The sequence below is a fragment of the Schistocerca cancellata genome, chromosome 6 (genome assembly GCF_023864275.1).
Source record: "Schistocerca cancellata isolate TAMUIC-IGC-003103 chromosome 6, iqSchCanc2.1, whole genome shotgun sequence".
NCBI lineage: Eukaryota > Metazoa > Arthropoda > Insecta > Orthoptera > Acrididae > Schistocerca > Schistocerca cancellata.
In genome coordinates this window covers 20,503,783-20,521,629 of record NC_064631.1, presented here as the reverse complement: position 1 = coordinate 20,521,629, position 17,847 = coordinate 20,503,783, and positions in this window count along the sequence as shown.

Sequence of the window (17,847 nt, the reverse complement as noted above, 5' to 3'; positions counted from 1 at the left end):
ACGCCTTGCGGAAGTCAAGAAACACGGCATCTACCTGGGAACCCGAGTCTATGGCCCTCTGAGTCTCGTGGACGAACTGCGCGAGCTGGGTTTCACACGATCGTCTTTTCGAAACCCATGCTGATTCCTACAGAGTAGATTTCTAGTCTCCAGTCATTATACTCGAACATAATACGTGTTCCAAAAGTCTACAACTGATTGACGTTAGAGATAAAGGTCTGTAGCTCAGTACATCTGTTCGACGTCCCTACTTGAAAACGGGGATGACCTGAGCCCTTTTCCAATCTTTTGGAACGCTTCACTCTTCTAGAGACCTACGGTACTCCGCTGCAAGAAGGGGGGCAAGTTCCTTCGCGAACTCTGTGTAAAATCGAAGTGGTATCCCATCTGGTCTACCGTCCTCTCCTCTTTCGAGCGATTTTAATTGTTTTCTCTACGCCTCTGTCATCTATTTCGATATCCATGGACCGGAACCATCGGAGGATTATTGGGAAGATGGAATGGCGCGCCATGGTCTTCAGTGATGATAACAGATTCCGTCTTCACGTAAGTGATGGTCGCTTGCGCGTACGACGCAGAACGCTGTCTCGTAGAGTGCATTCGTAAAAGACACAGTGACTCGATTCTATGCCTTTTTGTCTGGGTTGCGATAAGCTACCTCTTCAGTACACCTTGTCAGTTTCTGGAGGGGGCACTAACCAATGCTCGGCACGTGCAGAATGTTGTTGGACAGAATGTTGTTAAACCTGTTGTTTTGCCGTTCTTGAAACAGGGAGGTGATGTGTTGCTCCAACAGGATAACGCTCGGCTACACAATGCTCATGCAAGTCAACACGCTCTGCAAGACGTGGAGCAACTTCCCCGGCCAGCACGACACCCGGGAATTTCTCGAATTGAGCAAGTGTGGGATATGATTGGACCAGATGTGACTCGTGCGACTGGTCAAGCAACAGCTCTTACAGAACTGCGTGGACGGGTGGAGCAGGCGTGGCATAACATGTCCCAGGACAGTACTGGCCATCTGTGCGACGTCAGCGCCTGCATTTCTGCGTGTGGGGACTGCACCACGTAATAATACTAGTGTTTCAGCGTGGGTCGACATTTGGTACCTCAGAACCGCTTGTGCTACTGATTTGTAACTGTAATAATTTCATATGGTTTTTATGCACTGTTGCAATAGCGGATCTGGAGTGAACCGGCAAACTCTAAAGGACGTACTATTTTTTTTCCGGAAGTGTATATAACGTTGTATTATTTGTAAAATAAAAATTGGTCAAATAGGAACAATATGTTACCTAATGTTCCTTACTTGTTTGGGATCTGCAGGTTTCAGACTCCAGTTATTCCGCCGTCCTGTGGTTTCTGTAAAGCAATGGAAGCTAGTGCTCTGATGTACAGAGAACGATTAACTCTTCCCTTCGTTGCTCACATGAGCTAATTTCCGTCTGTAATAAAGTTCACGTCTGTGACATTTATGGCTAACAGCCCTTCTGGTCTACGTCAAAAGTTATCATCGTCCATGGTCTTTGATTGCTGATACTGTGCAGTCTGTCCACATGTTCCACAGTTGACGTCGCAGTGTGTAATGCACCAGGAAAGTAGGAGTTCAGCAACTTGTTGATAACACATTCAGAGAGAGTGGGTTAGGTATTTTCATAGGAACCACACTGTTTTTCTGAAAATTAATCTTGTTGCTTCGATAGTGCTGGAAATAATGAAGACCTTAGGTGCTAAATGTGTAGCGGGATAGCCGTGCGGTCAGAGGCGCCTTGACACGGTTCGTGCGTCTCCCTCGTCGGAGGTTCGAGTCCTCCCTCGGGCATGGCTGTGTGTGTGTTGTACATAGCGTAAGTCAGTTTAAGTTAGATTAAGTGGTGTGTAGGCTTAGGGACCGATGACCTCAGCAGTTTGGTCCCACAAGACGTTACCGCAAATTTGCAAATGTTTTTCTGATTATGGAGAGCAAAAGCTATTTATTCTCTTGTATTATTGTTTTTATCGCCAGACAGAAGTATTATACTTCACTATTTATGACCGAATCAAAGCAGAAATAGCTTCATCTTCAGACATATAATACATCTATTACTACGTTATGTTTCTGACGATAAAGCCTTTGGCGCTTAGAAGTCAATAGACACTCAAAAGCCATAAGTAGAGCTGGTTGGAGATAAAAATGACAGTTAAAGTGATTGAATATATACCATCATTCATGTAATGATTTTCAGTCTGCACAGTTATTAAAACTGTGACGGAAACCAAGAACAAATCTGGAATGTGTTCAAAAAATGTGTGTGAAATTTTATGGGACTTAACTGCTAAGGTCATCAGTCCTTATGCTTACACACTATTTAACCTAAATCATCCTAAGGACAAACACACACACCCATGCCAGAGGGAGGACTCGAACCTCCGCCGGGACCAGCCGCACAGTCCATGACTGCCCTGCAATGGGAATTGAAGCTCAAGAAAAAGATATAAGAACTTCGAAATTTACTGGTAACACCGTAATTCTATCAGAGGCTGCAAAGGACTTGTAAGAGTAGTTTAACGGAATGAATAATACCCTGAAAAGAGTTTATAAGATTAACATCAACAACAGTAAAACGGGGTGATTGAATGTAGTCCAATAAAATAAGGCTATGCAAAGGGAATTGCATCACGAAATGAGACATTAAAAGTTATGGATGAATTTTGCTATTTAGGGAGCAAAATAACTAATGCAGACTGACAGTAATAGGAAAATCAATTCTGAAAGCTAAAAATTTGGTAATCTGTAATATAAATTAAAGTTTCAGAATATGTTTTGCGAAGGTATTTGTCTGTGAGTGAGAAACGGTTCAATCAAGAAGAGAATAGAATCTTTGTAATGTGGTGCTGCAGAAGATTCGATATAAAGATAGAATAACGAATTAAGAAATTATAAAATGCGAAAAACGTAATTTGTGCCGCAACTTGGTTAAGAGAATGGATCGTTCGACAGGACACATCCTCAGGCGTCACGGGATCTTTAACTTGATAATGGAGGGAAACGTGGGGAATAAAAGCTGTAGATGAAGACCAAGGCTCGAACTCGGTCAGCAGACTCAAGTGGCTGAAGGCTGCAGTAGTTACGCGGAGATCAGACCAGCACATAATATACTAGCGCGGACATCTGCATCAAACCACTCTTCGGGATGAAGACCACGATAACGTCAACTTTAGAAAAATGGATTGATTCAGAATAACGAGGGAAAATCGAAATCTGGATAGCCAGATGGAGATTTGAATGAACACATGCCGTTGTCAAGTCGTGCATGAGGAGACTGTAGCAGCTGAGGGCGCAGGATGTGCGCTGCAGCACGGCTGCAGGGTGTGGCCAGCATCGATCCCGGGACCTGCGCGAGCTGCGCCTCCCCCAACCCCTCCCCCTCAACCCCTCCGGCCGGATGACGGACAGCCGTTTACGTCATCGGAGCTGCGTACGCAATGTGCTGCTTGCGTACGGCAGAATGCAGCTGCGGCTTTGTCACAAGCTGCGGACAATACTCTTCCACCACCACTCTGCCACTGTCACCAGCATTGTGTGAACCTGTACCCCAATTACGGCGTGCCATTCGCTGGATTCCACAATGAATTCACATTGTAACTCGACAGAAGCCTATTGGGTGTCTATATTTGTTGACTGTAAACGTGTTCCAACATTACATGAACTAACAACTCATCTCGCTTACATTACAAACTTATTGGTCAAATTATTGGTCTGTTGCTGCAAAGAGCACACTTTGGAGCGCCGGAGGTTGTGTAAGATTGATAATTGACGGTGACTCTCAACCCTGACGTACGTCATGACAGTGAAGTGGCGTGTGATAGGGTTGGTTGTATGGAATTAGTGCACAGGCGTGTATTCCCTCATTCAAACCATCGTAAAGGGGCTGATCGTCATCCTGCGATAGTTTGTCCCAAGTAACTTGCTCCTTTTGTTGCAATTCGGCGTTGGTTCTTGCAGACCCCCGGGAAAGGGTGTGTTTCCATGTTCCATAAGCGTTCAATTGGCGGTAGATCTGGGAAGTGGTTATACACCATTAAGAGAACATTCTGTCGTAGATGCCGCATGTCGACGCGCGTTGCCCTGCTGAAAACGCACATTATTTTCATAATGAAGCAATGGCTGTAGCACGGGAATAACAACCTGTGCAATGTAGCCGGCACTGGTTACTTTACCCTGTAGAAGCACCACTTGTTTATGATGATGATATTTGATTTGTGTGGCATTCAACTGCTCGAGTATCAGCGCCCGCACAAAGTGCCAATCTTTTCACTGTCCAGTCTCGCGACTTTTCACGAATGATGATGAAATGATGATGACAACACAAACACGCAGTCCCCGGGCGGTGGAAATCACCGACCAGGCCGGGAACCGAACCCGGCACCCCATGATACAGTGGCAGCAACGCTAACCACCAGACCACGAGCTGCAGACAAATACCAAACATGACCGCGAATTGTAAATGATGACCACCCATACCATGAAACGTGGTTTGAAACCTGTGTGTCGCGGGGGAATGCACCCCGGAATAGACTGCTCACCACATCTACGGCGTACGCCTGTCACTTGCATACAGACAATTTACTCTCATCAGTGTAGGCGAGGAAGGGCCATTCCACTCTACAATCAAGTCTTCCACGACACCAGGGTGGCCATGCTTGGTGGCGTGTGATGTCAGCAGTAATCTAGCCAGAGGCACATACGTTATTTGTTCTGCTGCAAGCAGCCAGTTCCCAAGGGTCTCCGATAATACAGCGGGTCCAACATGTGCCCTCATTCCTTCCCTGTATTGATGTTCGGAGACCATTCCTGCTCTCAAAATATCTCGGTCTTCGCGTGTGTCTCTACTACGCGTAAGACCAGAAAATGTTCTATATAGGTGTCAAAACAATTTAGACATTTGATAGTCAATAGTAATAGAACAAAGTGACATTCTTGCACGGGGGAAGGTTATTTTATGTGTTCAAAGTGACCCCCCCCCTCCCCCCATTAACAGCCAAACAACGTCGATGCTGCTGAACTGTTAACCCAACAACGGTTGTCAGTGTTGTCGGTGTGATAATCCCATACGATGTCTCGATGCTTTTTCGTAGCACATTCAGTTTATCTGGTTTCTTAAGACGTGGCGATGCTAATATCGAATACAAAACGTACAGAGATTTCCTTTGTTTGATTTATGAATGTGGGACTCGAATAAATTATTTAATCGACAGTACTACTGGTAATGAAGAATTAGTTGTTTTCATTCACTCATACCTTGCCCGTCTGCCCCTAGGTGTCCGCTTTTCGGCGTTTCCGAGCATGTGTCACCCAAACACTTCACATTCACTGCCTGTATTTTTTTAAAAAACTTATGTTGCCTGTTAGTGTTTACTGTTTATAATGTTTTCAACCGTCACTGTATGTTTGCTTGTTTGCATTGTGCTGTCTGTATGCATTTCGATACTCTTTTGTGTGTAATGTAGATGCGTTATTGTGTGTGGTCGGGGATACTCTGTTCATACGACGGAACATGAGTGGAGGAAATCACAGTTTTTGAGGTAGTGTCATTAGTTGGGAGACTGAGTATGTTATTCCTTAGTGTAATTGCTTTCTGCATCTCGGTGTACGCATCTTTGGGCGCGCAGGACGACGAGGTACAGTTGCAGGTGACACATATGTGATGAAAAAATCGGAAGTAGAAACAAACAGCAATTTAATTTTACGTAACTTAGTATCTAAAAAGTTGTTTCACACTTAACAGTGAGGAATTAATGAAAAAACTGTAGCATATTAATACATCTGGAAACAAATTTATTATATGCATATGACAAACATGTATTACAAGCCACTGGCGATTATGTCCAAATGAAAAGAAGTAGAACAGCCTTTTATTCAGTTACAACGACGGACCATATCTCAAAGACTATATCAATAATAATAAAAAACAAAGTCACAATTTTAAACGTAGCTGACACCAAAACAATATATATATATATATATATATATATATATATATATATATATATATATATATATATATATATGAGGGTACATAGGTAAACGGTTGCAGACGATTATTGTAAAATCCTTGATCAGGTTTCAATACCAGTCAGGAGAGCTTCCTCAGAAGGAAAGCCACTTATAATATTTTAAAGATTCCATAAAATAAATCTCTGTAATACTTAATACTTTACACTGATATACAGTACATGGAATATGAGTGGCACGCATGATGGCACTGTATACCACATTCTGTTTGCAAATTATATGTAAAGCATATTTCCCCCTTTTTTGCATCCTGTAAAATCTAGATAAAATCGTGCTGCAGTACGTTCTTTATTCTCAGCACGTGTTTGTAATTTACCATGTTTTTCATTTTATGCTACATATTGTCGTACTCATTTTTGTAAAAATAATTGTCTTCTTTCATGTATACAATACCCCCTCCCCCACTAACCATGGACCGTGCCGTCGATGGCGTGGTTTTCGTGCCTCAGTAATACAGATAGCCGTAGGTGCAACCACTATGGAGGGGTGTCTGTTGAGACACCGGACAAACGTGTGGTTCCTGAAGAGAGGTAGCAGCCCTTTCAGTAGTTTCAGGGGCAACAGTCAGGATGATTGACTGATCTGGCCCTGTAACCTCAACCAAAACGGCCTTGTTGTGCTGGTACTCAAAATGGTTCAAATGGCTCTGAGCACTATGGGACTCAACTGCTGAGGTCATCAGTCCCCTAGAACTTAGAACCACTTAAACCTAACTAACCTAAGGACATCACCCACATTCATGCCCGAGGCAGGATTCGAACCTGCGACAGTAGCGGTCGCGCGGTTCTAGACTGTAGCGCCTAGAACCGCTCGGCCACTCCGGCCGGCTGTGCTGGTACTGCGAATGGCTAAAAGCAAGGGCAAACTGCAGCCGTAGTTTTTCCCGAGTTCATGGAGTGGGAATGGTAGAGCACAGATGTAAGGATTTTGAAGTTTGTTTCACTAGAAGAAAGACAGATAACATTTACAGGAACATTACACAAACTTTCGGAGAAAAGAGAGGCAGCAGTATGAATACCAAAAGCCCGGATAGAGAACCAGCCCTAAGCTAAGAAGAGAAAGCTGAAATGTGGAAGAAGTATATACAGGGTACATGCAAGGGAGATGAACTTGTAGGCAATATTATAGAAAGGGACGAGAACAAGATGAAGATGAGATGGGAGATATGGTACTGCACGAAGAATTTGGAAGAGCCCTGGAAGATATAAGTCGTAACAAGGCCCTGGGAATAACTACTGATAGCACTGGAAGAGCCAGCCATGATAAAACTCTTTCATCTGATGTGCAAGATGTATGAGACAGGCGACAGAACTTCAGACTTCAAGAAAAATGTAGTAATTCCAATTCCATTGAAAACAGCTGCTGACAGTGTGAAATTTACTGAACTATCAATTTACAAGTTATGATTGAAAAATACTAACACGAATTCCGTACAGAAGAATGAAAACACTGGTAGAACCCGACTTGGAGGGAGATCAGTTTTGATTCTGGAGAAATGCAGGAACATGCGAGACAATACTGACCCTTCGACGTATCTTAGTAGATAGGTTCAGGAAAGACCAACCCACGTTTATAGCATCTCGAGACTTGGAGGAAGCTTTTGACAGTTTTGACTGGAATATCGTCTTTGAAATTCTGAAGGTAGCAGGGGTAAAATATAGGGAGCAAAAGTCTATTTACAACTTGCACAGACACCAGACGTCAGTTGTAGGAGTCGAGTAGCATGAAAGAGAAACAGTGCTTGAGAAGCGAGTGAGACAGTGTTGTAGCCTATCCCCGATGTTACTCAATCTGTACACTGAACAAGCAGTAAAGGAAACAAAAGACAACTTTGCAGTAGGAATTAAAGTTCAGGGAGAAGAAATAAAAACTTTAAGGTTTGCGGATGTCATTGTAATTCTGTGAGAGACAACAGAGAACTTGGAATCGACAGCGTCTTGAAAGAAAGACAAGAATAATGGAATGTAGTCGAACTAAATCAGTTGATGCTAAGGGAATTAGGTTAGGAAACGAGACGCTTAAAGAATTAGATGAGTTTCGATATTTGGGCAGCAAAATAACTGATAATGGGCAAAGTAGAAAGGATATGAAACGTAAAATGGCAATGGCAAGAAAATTATTCCTGAAGAAGAGAAGTTTGTTTACATCGAACATAGATTTAAGTGTTAGGAAATCTTTTCTGAAGATATTTGTCTGGAGTGTGAAACATGTACGATAAGCAGTTTAGACAAAAAGATAATATAAGCTTTCTAAATGTGGTGCTAGAGAAGAGTGTTGAAGATTAGCTGGGTAAATGACGTAACTAATGAGGAGGTACAGAAATAATTGGGGAGACAAGAAATTTGCGGTACAACCAGACGAAAAGAAGGGATCGGTTGATAGGACACATTCTGAGACATGAAGGGGTCACCAAATTAGTACTGGAGGGACGTAGAGAGGCACATATCTTAGAGGGAGACCAAGAGAGGAATACAGTAAGCAGATTCAGAAGGATGTAGCTTGCACTCGTAATTCAGAGATGAAGAGGCTTGCACAGGATAGAGTAGCATGTAGAGCTGTGTCAAACCAGTCTTCGGATTGAAGACCACAACAACAACAACATACAATTTACTTTGATTAAAACCTCTAAGTAAGTAACGTACTGGTGTGCTACTGTAACAGTTTCGAATTTCACACACATGAGCGTTTATCACAGTATTGGCACCCAGTAAGTGGCGCGCTTTACACCACGTTTACCTGTCATCGCAACTAGTTGCCACACGCTCAGTCCCATTTCTGCTGTTTTAACATACTGTGGGTGTGTAACAGTTTTTGCTGTTTCCATGGAGCATTTTATCCCACGTCTTATACTGCTTGACCTGAGCTCCTTAGCTCATCATGAAGTTTACAGTTTTAACGTCATATAATTTATGTAAGTACCAGTTATAATTCAAATACTCTATTTCAATGTTGTAATGTATTAAGTTATTCAGACTTTCGTTTTACAATACTTTTAAAACATTATCGATGACTTTCCTTGTGAGGATGATATCCTTAGTGGTAATGAATCCTAGTCGAAGATTTGCAATAAACTTAGGCAACTGGTTGGGTATATATTTCATTATTGAAAAGATAACTGGTGTTTGAAAGGCAGCTTCCGTTTTTGTGAATTGACTGTGGTATTAGAGCCGCGTCGACAAAAAAGTTCTAGATGAAGTTTGTATTAGGCTCTTACCAGTGTCGGTCTCCTACAGTATGCTCTATAGGCAACGTATTACCCGCTATTTTAGCATCTCCAGTAAGGTAGGATCTGTCTGCTATCGGACGCCATTGAATCCTGTCAAAGGCTGCGGCGGCGTAATGCCCGGGAGATGAAACTCGAGGACTCCTGTTATATCCTGGGGCTTCTCCCATGTTCCACAAAAGACGCACAGAGAAGACGAGCGGGGAACGCAAGCCACCAACACCTCGAGTAGAAAGTCCTTCAATGCTACTCTGAGATCAACAACCTTCGGGCACCTCATAGACGTACGGTCTTCTCTGTTTAGTACGAAGTGCTATGAGGTCATAGCCTTAAGTAAACCACTGGTGTTTCCGGAATTACTCTTTCTCTCCGCAGCGGAGTTTAAACTGTTTCGAAAAATTATAGCGGATTGAAACTACGTGCAGAAACGGGCCTCGAACCCAGAAACTTCGGTTTTCGCGGTAAATGCTCTTATCCGCTTAGACATCTTTCTTTTTTTAGGGCCTCCTTCCTTGCACTTCCCAAAGAACTTTCTTTGGAATTTTTCCTTCCCAAATCAGTGCAAATAAAACAGAAAAGAAAGACAGATTAGCAACCTCTGTAAACTGAATGTCTTCTACGAAACTAATATTTCATGGTATGAAGAAAGCCTGTGAGTTCTTTCAAATTCTTTGACCTGTATCATCTTCGAATTTGAGCTCCTGTGCGAAAAAATTCTGTGTTAACCTTGTTATAAAACTATATTACGAATTGTGAACGAGTGGCGTTAGCTAAATATTTCATAGGAGCAAGGTACTGTTGGTCTTTCATTTATGTAGTTTGTCTCATTACGAACTAATTGTCATAGTAATTTTGGACGGTTGTTTTGTATTTTTTCCCCAAAAACAGCAATTGCCACTGCCGTAGTTCTTGGAATTCCTGAAAATCGTTCTATCTCTATAGTGTTGCACATACAACGTCCAGTAAGCCAAGTTTGGCTTTGAGCCAAGGAGTTTGCTTCTGAATTTTTCCTTTTCTATTTCACCCAGATGAGAAAGAAAAATGATGCAGATAAAAATTCTCTGTAAACGAAAATCTTCTGCGAGAAATTTCTTTTTTGGTCTGGAGCATTAAATCTCTCTTCAGAGTCTGTAACTCCCTCTTGCAGTTTGATATCCTGTGTCAAAAAATATTTTTCTGATGCACTAAAATCTTTTGTCAATCTTAAAATCATATAGAATATCGTGATCTTATGGTGTAAGCTAAACGTTTCATATGGAAAAAAGGCTCCTGTTCGTCTAATGTCTTATTTTAAGCTAACAAAGAGACCTCATGACTATCAATTTTTTTCATTCTTATTTGATTTGAAATGCGTTTCCCAGATATCAATTTTCTGATGCGTTACAACGCTTTCTCATAAATAATTCGAAAAAATTGACTTTGAAGTTTAGAAAATTTTCTAGCACTGTTACGTACAAAACATTTGTAGACTAGTAACGTAGTCGTCGGTAAATGAAGGCGAAATGAAGAACGAATAAAGTGTTTGAAAAATGATTTGCGTGAAAGACTGATAACTTGCAGTGTTTTTGTCCAAATGTCATAATTAACAAAATTTCTTTTATTTAAATTCGATTGTTATCTATAAATAGAACTGATAATTAACAAGTAAACTCAGGGAAGAAAACGCATCACCAAAAAATAATTAATGTATAGTAGTGAAACTTCGTGAATACATTTGTGTAAATAACAAAGTTATTAACATTGCAAGTCTACAGGTTAATGCAAGCTCGAGACAAGACGCTGCATATGCGAAATGTTGATACATTAATAACTGATGTAACTGCCAGAATGTTCCATGCAAGCATGCAAATCTCCATGCATCGTGTTGTACAGGTGGTAGGTGTCAGTTTGTCGGATGGAGTTTCATGCCTTTTGCACTTGATCTGTCAGTACAGGGACGGTCAATGTTGGTTGTGGACGATGCTGTACTTGTCGTCCGATAATTTACCCCATGTGCTCTATTGGAAACAGGTCTGTCGATACGGCAGGCCAATTCAACATGCCGTGGGATATGGTTCGTGAATGTTAGCAGAACACCAATCACAAAAGTGACGAAAAAATTTGCAGTTAGGGTGCGTGGGATAACCACGAAAACGCTCCTGTTGTAATACGAAGTCGCACCCCAGACGATAACTCAACGTCCTGTGTGTTCAGCACTCTGACAGGCTGGTGGCAGGCACTAAACTGGCCTCCTTGTAACCAACACACTGCCACCACTGACACTGAGGCATAACCAGCTTTCATCGTAAAACGCGACATACCTCCGCCTTGCCCTGCAATGAGCTTCTACTTGACAGCACTGAAGTTGCAAATGGCGGGGGCTTCGGATGTGTGGAAGGCACGCTACAGGGTGTCTGGCTCGTTACCGTCCTCGAAGTAAGCGTTTTATAGTTTGTTGTGTCACTTTGGTGCGAACTGCTGCTGAAATTACTTCTGCAGATGCAATGCAATGCGCCAGAGTCATACGCCGAACAGGATGGCCTTCCCTGTCGGCAGTGCCTCGCGGCCGTCGGGGGCCTGTGCTGTTGCGACCACAGCTTACCACGACCACCACTGTGGGTAATCATGTGCAGCGGCTGCATTCTTGCCAAGTCTTCTCGCAATATCGCAGGAGGAACGTCCAGCTTCTCGTAGCCCAATTACGAGACCTCATTCAAGCTCCGTGAGATGCTGATAATGGCGTTTTTGTCACCCTTAAGGCATTCTTGACTATAGTTGAATTCTTTTATCTTGGCGGCTCGCGCATGCCCGCCCAGACGCGGGAGATTGCTGCGTTGCCAGTTGCACACGACGCACGCGCCAAGAGAAGCAGCGCCATAGTATAGTATAGTTCGCAAGCTTGCATTTAGGGGGGAGCGCGCAGTTTATGAAGTAAAGCCACCACGGCCGCATTAACCCTTTCGCTGCTACAGAGACGTGCTCCCCGCATTCCGCGCTGTGCGCGATTTTGTCATTGCACTGCTCGCCTGTGCAGACACATGGTGTTTCCGACTGCTTTGACACACTTATCATTCGATTCCACAAAAACTATTGGGCCCAAAAATTAGATTTTTACACATCATCTTGACTGATACCTTCCCCCCACTTCCTTTGACTGATTGAAGTGCTTCAAAATAAAGCCAAACGCACCCGGTGTAAATAAAACTTTTATTACAGTCGCGAAAGACGGAATATTTCTCAATATTACATACGACACCTATGTGGTACTTAAATTAAATGAGATATTGTTATACAGTAAATTTTATATGAAATTTAGGTACCTTGTCCACATTTCATTCTCAGCATTGTGGCAACTAAAATCGACCATACAGAAAGTATACCTCTGCAAACTCTTCAAAATTTCGTGCAATGGTTTACTACATTTAATGCTGCACAATAACTGGGTTGAACATCGAAACAAAATTAAGTCATTTATGGGAGGAAGGTATCAGTCAAGAAGATGTGTAAAAATCTAATTTTTGGGCCAAATAGTTTTTGTGAAATCGAATGATAAGTGTGTCAAAGCAGTGGGAACACCATGTGTCTGCACAAGCGAGCAGTGCAGTGATGACAAAATCGCGCACAGCGCGGAATGCGGGGAGCACGCGACTGCAGCAGCGAAAGGGTTAATGAAGAAACAAAGCACTAGAAATTTCAAAAAATTGCATTCAAACGATTAAAATTCGTGAAGTAAGACACTTCGATATTGTTTTTAAATAAAGAAAATATTTAGCATTGCAAAAGGTTTGAACTCTTCACTTGTAGCTTAATAACCCAACGCCTTAACCGTTACGCTAGCGCAGCTCGTCCTGCAATGTTTCTCCATAAGGACTCTAACAGGTCACGCGAAATTCTGACAAACACTGTTGGTATGCCTATGAATTACTTGCACTTCGTCGAAGTACAATAGGAAATAAACAATTACCACTGTTCTTTATTGCGAAAAAGCGCTTCGTGGAATTGATACAAACACCTTTCCTTGCTATCACCTGAATTAAGAATATTATTGCTTGTTTGGTTTAATTAATTAATAGAAAGTGAAGCAATTGGTATAAAGAATGGTTTTTCCAAACTTTCATAAAACACAGTCTGCTATCAAGACATTGCTTCTGTTCTATTACTTTATTTATGACTGAACGTTTTTAAAACTGAAGACACTCGTCATTGTTCTGCTCTGCAGTCGAGATCTGGCAACGTCGTTCCGTGTTCATTGGCTGACTTTATTTTTTGACGTCAGATGCGCAGAACGAACCTAAACTCGGCCGCCAACATAAATGACGCGCACTTTAACATCAGCTGACTACATTCGGTCTCAAATTCTCACGACCATTAGAGCATAATTTAAAGCATAGCTGCTTTCCATCCTCACAGCGGTGCTACTGGCGCAAAATTTGAATACACATCATATGTAGAAACACGCCTACCAACTTTCGTTTGTGCAGCACAAATCCTTCTTAGTGCTGCAAATAGACTTTTGATTTATTTTTTATTATTGGTCGTAAAGAAAAAGTAAAATCTGTGACAGGCCTCTGCGACGACTATAGCTGGCTGATAGCCTTTCTTCGCTCCGGCACAAGGCAGCGGTGGGTTGCGACCCTGGCGCCTCGATCTCGTTTTACCAATTGGAAAACTCCTCAGTCTTCATTTGATTGAAGACCACGCCGAAGTGGGGCCGCCCTGGAGGAACCGAAGAGGAAAAAATTCTCGACCCTATCCGAGATCTCTGTTCCCAGAGTCCAGTACTTTACCCGCAGTACCACCATGGGCACATTGTTCTTCATGTGAAGACAAATTAATATTAGATACAGGCATGCAAAAGACCTTATTGCTTAATTTAAAAAAATATGTATAACACTGTTCCGTCTCTATAAATTAAGGATTCTTGTATACAACTGACGTTTCGAAATTTTGTACCAAATTTTAATTCGGAGCGGTTACTGGCATTTTCATGCGATTAGGAATTAAAAGTGGAAAGTTATTTTTATTAATAATGATTTAATATGTTTTAATTAACAGTTATATTTGTTAATAAATTTACAATTCAAATAAAAGTAATGACATGTACTGCTAACAAATTTCGAACGATTACGCGACTTTTGCTCTAAGAATCGCCGTACCGACGACTGTGAGAACATTTTTTTTTTTTAAAGCATTTCACAATTAGCAGCGGTTGTAAAATTTTCAATCTATATAGGCTACTTTTTCGAGTCCTTAAAGTCCGCTTGTAGAATGTTCTAATTAAATAAATTCTATTATCGTTTAATTATAATAGTAAGGTCACATTTTATTCGTTCTCGCCCGGGTCTTGCGCTGCTCCAGGCCTGGAGTCTTCCTTTATGGGGATTTGTCCCACTACGAATTATTTATGACACTTAAGCAAATAGGATGGTACTTTTGTATTTGCTTTTCAGATGGAACAGCAGTTGCCAATGCCATTGTTTTAGGGACTCCTGAAAACGGTCTTCAGTTATGTTCTGTGTCTTTATCGTGTAGTAATACACATCCAGAGAGACAGTTCTGTTGTTTATTGCCGCCGGAATGAGTTTAGAGTCCGGTTGTAATATGCAGCTGATCTTTGTTTGTTGCGGTACCGTATTTATAATAGCCAGTTTCCGACTCAAACAGTTCAGTAATCTATTGGCTGACTGAGATTTTCACTCTGCAACGGAGTGTGCGCTGATATGAAACATCCTGGCAGATTAAAACTGTGTGCCGGACCGAGACTCGGACTCGGGACCGTTGCCTTTCGCGGGCAAGTGCTCTACCATCTGAGCTACCTAAGCACGACTCACGCCCAGTCCTCACAGCTTTACTTCTTTCAGGAGTGCTAGTTCTGCAAGGTTCGCAGGAGAGCTTCTGTAAAGTTTGGAAGGTAGGAGATGATGTACTGGCAGAAGTAAAGCTGTGAGGACGGGGCGTGAGTCGTGCTTGGGTAGCTCAGATGGCAGAGCACTTGCCCGCGAAAGGCAAAGGTCCCGAGTTCGAGTCTCGGTCGGGCACACAGTTTTAATCTGCCAGGAAGTTTCATTCTATTGGCTCTTTCCATAGAAATTAATGATGAACTGGCTGTGATTTAGTACGTAATGCGGAGTGCCGCCCGTGCCGCGAACTATCGAAACGCGTCTAACAACCCACCCTTACGCCTTTACGTTTTCCCGGTACCTGTCTTCGACTCTGTAAACTTCAGGAAGCTCTCCTGAGTAAGGTGACTAGTTTTGAGCCCTTACGGGCTCATTTCTAAGCCTGGTCCATTGAGGCTGCACCCACACAAAAAAGCCAGTTACCAAGTCGAGGATTTTAATTTGGTAGCAGGTCTGTGTGGATTGTACCAATCATCCTGCGATCATTTGTAGAGCATGTGTCGCTACTCGGTGTTTATTATTAAGATGAGGCACAGTGAGGTTGCAGCCTCAATGGACCAGCCTTGGAAATGAACCTGTAAGGGCTGAACACTAACAAGCTCTGCAACTGTTGACACGATCAATAACCGCTTTAAGGAATATTGTGTTGAAATGGCTTGACTAAATCCTTCAGGATGTTCCCAGAATGAATTTTTCACTCTGCAGTAACTTGTGCGGCGCTTCAGAACATTCTGACAGATCAAAACTGTTTGTCCCGAGTTCTTCCTGAATAGCTCAGTCAGTGAGAGCATTGCCCGTGAAAAACCGGTTCTGGGTTCGAGACCCGGTTCGATGTAAAGTTAGTTTACCACGTCTTTTTCAACTTTTTGTTTCTTACTTTGACGTGACGTATTTCAGTGGTGATGCATAAACATCAGTGGAATATGGGACTCCATTGAAACAAGGACTGGAGATGCTCAGTTGGAATGGCGTTCTCTTTATTCACAAATGTTACTTTCCATTAACAGCTGCGTTACTATTCCTCATATATTCAAACGCGATCGGTTCCGGTGTCGCCGAACTCCGTCATAGGGTCTCTTAGCAGGCACCATGACGTCATCTACCTCACACGTACTACCCTATATTCCATTCGGCATATTAGACATGTTGGCAGTAACGACGAAAATACCACGTGTACTGCAATACAGATGAAGCTGTCCACTCGTGCCGGCCAGTGTGGCCAAGCGGTTCTAGGCGCTTCAGTCTGGAACCCCGCGACCGCTACGGTCGCAGGTTCGAATCCTACCTCGGGTATGGATGTGTGTGATGTCCTTAGGTTAGTTATGTTTAAGTAGTTCTAAGTTCTAGGGGACTGATGACCTCAGTTGTTAGGTCCCATAGTGCTGAGAGCCATTTGAACCATTAATCCACTCGTATAACAGATGTTTAAAAAATTTACTTTCTCTTGTGGGGGGTCTCACCAACCTGAAACGCTTTCTCTCCTACCTATCTATCTATCTATCTATAAGTTTGTGGGGCAGCAATACTCTCTGTATGTTGGAGCAGAGTTCTAGAGCGGTTGCTTCAAGCGCTGTGTGTGTGTGGGAATGAGCTCAATGCAGCCTTTAGAATATCCATCCCTCCTCGATATACTGCCCGCCGGATATAATGGCCTCGCAAGATTAATCGCCTCTTTGCATGGAACTGATACTCCAATGAAAAACCGCTGAACGCTGAGAATGTTGCTCACTGAAGATCTCAATAAAAAACTCAGTCGCACTACGGTTTGCAAGACACACTTTCTTCGTGAACAGATCAGGAAGTGCATGATCCTGCAAAGCGCAAGTTTTTATAACGAACGTGAGTGTGCAGACTCCCACTTTTCTATTAAGATAATGTTTCAGAAACACTACTTATGGGAGTACTTTTACACCTTATAGGAACATTTTTATAGTAAATAAAAGAACGCAGTGGAAACCATGAGCCTGTACAGGTGAAAACAGAGGTTATACCGAAATATATGGATTAACAAACATTTATTTCATTCTGTGGTTTTAAATTTTTACAAAAACACGAAAATAATTAATATTCTTGCGTGCTGAACAATGTTCAAAATTATTTAAAATTCTGAAAGCAGTAATAAACTGCAGGGGAAAAAATACAACCCCTCAAAGACAGTGTTCAGTGGAACCAGCATATATCACGCGCATACTGAGAGGTTGTGCTGTTATTGATTCGTTTGTCATGGTCATCAGCGACCATTTGGCGCTCAGTAGGACTGTCTGTGCACCCTCTGTTTTGACTCAGTAACTATGCTGAGCTTAGATGTAAAGGGTGTTTGTAACGTTCATTCCAGGGTGCAACAATTCGACACCAATGAATATATATTCCTGGTTCAAATGGTTCAAATGGCTCTGAGCACTATGGGACTCAACTGCTGTGGTCATAAGTCACCTAGAACTTAGAACTACTTAATCCTAACTAACCTAAGGACAGCACACAACACCCAGCCATCACGAGGCAGAGAAAATCCCTGACCCCGCCGGGAATCGAACCCGGGAACACGGGCGATATATTCCTGTTCAACAAAAAATGGTTAAAATGGCTCTGAGCACTATGGACTTAACAGCTGTGGTCATCAGTCCCCTAGAACCTAGAACTACTTAAACATAACTAACCTAAGGATATCACACACATCCATGCACGAGGCA